Below are 3,687 nucleotides of genomic sequence, written 5' to 3' on the forward strand. Positions count from 1 at the left end.
GTGCACGCTGCGGATCCTTCCGAGACAAATAACGCAGTCCATCAATTGGCTGCCCTGCCTTGCTTTTATTACGTCAGCCTACAACTCCGGTATGACACCTTATTGCGCCACCTGACACTTATATAACAATTAGAAGCCCTGGCCTGATGATGCAAAAACTGGTTCAGCAACTATTTACAGTATTTATATTAGAACAGCAAAGTTATAGTCAAATTATTGAAACCATCACCATTACTAAAAAAAATTAACTTGCATTAGTTACTGAGGTTATTGTAAGGACATTAATGCATTTTCTGTAGATTTCTCTAAGTATCCTTCAAAGAAATATTTATTTTTTATATTGTGCCAGTTGCATTACTGCACAGTCAAAGTTGCTGCAGTGTCTGTGTAAAGGAAACAAACATACAGCACATTCCAGAAGATTTTGGGAAACAGAATGAGAACTGAAACTCTTGGATGACATAATACTCAAGAAAAACGTAACAGACGTAATCAAAGGACAGTTGGATACCATACCCCACCCTGGACAGCCTAAATGCACAAACAGTACTGTACAGACACACACAGTACAGGAGAATTTTTAACAGTGTTGAGGTGGAGTAAGCAGATAATGCCATCAGTCTGCAAAAATACAGTTTCTCCCATCTGCTAGAGAATTGCTTTACTGAAGGATGAAATGCACAATCTGCACAGCCCAACAGTAAGCCAACAAGATAGTCCAGCAATTTACATTTACATTAATTTGTTTAGCAGACACTTTTATCCAGTGTGACTTACAAAAGAGGTAAACAATCAAGTGACATTAGGCTAGAGCCTGTTTGTTCAGCAAATGTAATAGGACAGGTAACATAAGTTGATCGCCACATGTTTAGATGGAATAACTCATACAGGCACAATCAAACATTACAATCAATAAAGCAAATAAACCTAGCCAAATAACCAAGAATATTATGTATTGTACAGAGAGGTTTTTTTCCAATTAAACTGATATTCAAAGAACAGATGGGTTTTCAATCACTTCTTAAATACAATGAGGCAGTCTGCAGTACAGATGGAGGTCAGCAGCCCGTTCCACCAACTCATAACCACACAGGAAAAGAGTCTGGGTTGAGACTTGATGCCACATAAAAGTAGTATCTTTTGATGCTGTTCCATGGCAGAACTGAGGGAGCAAGAATGAGCATAGCACTTCAACTGTGTCTCCATATACTCAGGTGCTGACCCATTGACTACTCAGTGGACAAGCATCAGGGATTTGAACTTAATGTGTGCTGCTACAGGAAGCCAATATAGTGACCTGAAGAGAGGAGTAACGTATGCCTGTCTCTGCGAGTTAAATAACATGGGCTGCTGCATTTTGGACCATTTGCAGCAGCTTGATAGCACATGCGGGTACTCCTGACAGAAGTATGATGCAGTGGTCTAGATTTGACAAGACCAAAGCCTAGACCAGAAGTTGTGCTGCATACTCTGTCAGGTGATGTCTGATCTTACAGATGTTGTTCAGCATGAACCTGCATGAACGAGAAACAGTAGAAATGTGGTCAGAAAAAGACAGTTGCTCATCAGTTACCACCCAAGGTTGAGGACTGACCTGACAGGTGTTAGCGATAGTGAGCAAAACTGTACAGAGTTGGGGAGTTGAACTGCTGGCTGACTGGGATCACAAGAAGTTCAGTTTTTGCCAGGTTGACTAGTAGAATTTGGCCCTTCATCCTGGCTGAGATATGGTAAAGGCATGCAGACATTCAAGCTGATACAGTGTTGTCCTCCAGGGGGAACAACTGGTACAGCTGTGTATCATTGGCATAGGGCTGATAAGAGAACCCATGCTATTGGATGATGGAGCCTAGCAAGGTTATGTACAGAGAGAAGAGTAGAGGACCCAGCACCAGTTCTTGGGGTATACCAGTGCATGACTGGTGTGCCTTTGACAACTCCCCTTGTCAGGACACACTGTAGGATCTGCCCAAGATGTAAGCATAAAACCATCTGAGACCAGTCCCAGTGATGCCATTGTCAGAGAGGGTAGCAAGAAAGCAGAAAAGATATCTAGCAGAATCAGTACTGATGACATGTTGATAGCTCTAGCATGGTGTAACTGGTTTAACACAGTTAGTAAAGCCATCTCAGTCAAGTGGTTCCTTCTGAAACCAGACTGGTTGGTATCAAGCAATTCATTCTTTACAACAAAAGACGAAATATGGTTAACAGCATGTTCAAGGTTTCTGGAAAGAAAGGACAGGAGAGAGACAGGTCTGTAATTGATAACTTGGGATGAAATGAGTGTTGTTCTTTTAAGAAGTGGGGTCATTAGAGCATGTTTCAAAATGTTAGGGAATGTCCCTGTGCTGAGCAAAGTGTTAACGATGTGTGTAACTGTAGGAGAGAGTGAGGGGGAGATGGCCTGAAGGGGATGTGAGGGAATAGGATCAAGTGGACAGGGAGTGAATGATTGGAGAGGAGGCTGGAAACATCCATGTCAGACAGTGGAGAGGATGTGAAGAATATTGGGTGTTGCTTGGAATGAGACATAATGGGTGGCAGTGAGGGTGAGAACTGAAAGCTGATGGTAGCCACTTTATCCTGGAAAAAGGTGGCAAAGTCATCAGCAGACAGGGAGGTTAAGAAGGGAAGTGAAAGCAGAGAACAGAAAGCGTGTGTCAGTGGTGTTGTTAATTCTAGTGTGGTAGGCCCTTACCTTAGCATTGATGGTGGCAGAAGAAAAGGTTGCAAGAAGGGACTGATACTTAGCTAGGTGTCTGAGCCAAGGATCAGAGTGTCTTCGAGCATAGGATGTCTGTGGTATTGTTGGTGTCAAGAGAGGAGAAGTGGTCAGGAGGAGGGAGAACAGAGGAAACTATGGAAGAGAAAAGGTTGCCAGAAAGAGTGAAGGTGTTGACGAAAGGATACAGTGTTGGGGAGGGAGAAGAGTGAGAACAGGGAAGCAGCAGAGAGAACTGAATGAAAAAGTGGTCAGATATGCGTAGAGAAGTGACAGTTGCATTTGTGGGAGTGCATTTTCATGATAGAACAAGGTCAAACAGAAAGCACATCTTGTGAGTGGGGTCTGTGTGGAGCTGTGTGATGCTAAAGGAGGAAAGAAGAACAAGAAAGTTTGCTGTACATGTGGATATTCAGGTCTCCAAGAATTAGAAGTGGGCTGCCATCATCAGCAATTATAACAAGCCAAATTAACATTTAGAGATATCTCAAGAGACGTCTTCAAATGCAGTTCATGTTGTTACATACAGTGCCTATAAAAAAGTATTCACCCCCTTGGAAGTTTTCAGATTTTATTGTCATACAACATTGAATCACAGTGGAATTATTTTTTTTTTGACACTGATCAACTCTTTGGAGAAAACATATCTCAGAAAAGTGGTATAAACTAATTACACATATAAAACACAAAATAATTTATAAATAAATATTCACCCCCTTTAATATAACACACCTAAATCAATGCTGATGAAGCCAGTTAGTTTCAGAAGTCACATAATTAGTTACATGTAGATCACCTGTCTGTAGCAAAGGGGTTTCATTTGATTGAAGTATAAATGCAGTTTATCTCAGCTTAAATTGAACATTTTGGCCATCAGACTAAATGCCATTGTAAGAGCCAATCTTAGGAAGTAATGCTTAAGGTTAAGTTAAATTCATATTAGTGTTTACTTAGTCATAGGC

Source organism: Polypterus senegalus, chromosome 9 (genome assembly GCF_016835505.1).
Source record: "Polypterus senegalus isolate Bchr_013 chromosome 9, ASM1683550v1, whole genome shotgun sequence".
Taxonomy (NCBI): domain Eukaryota; kingdom Metazoa; phylum Chordata; class Cladistia; order Polypteriformes; family Polypteridae; genus Polypterus; species Polypterus senegalus.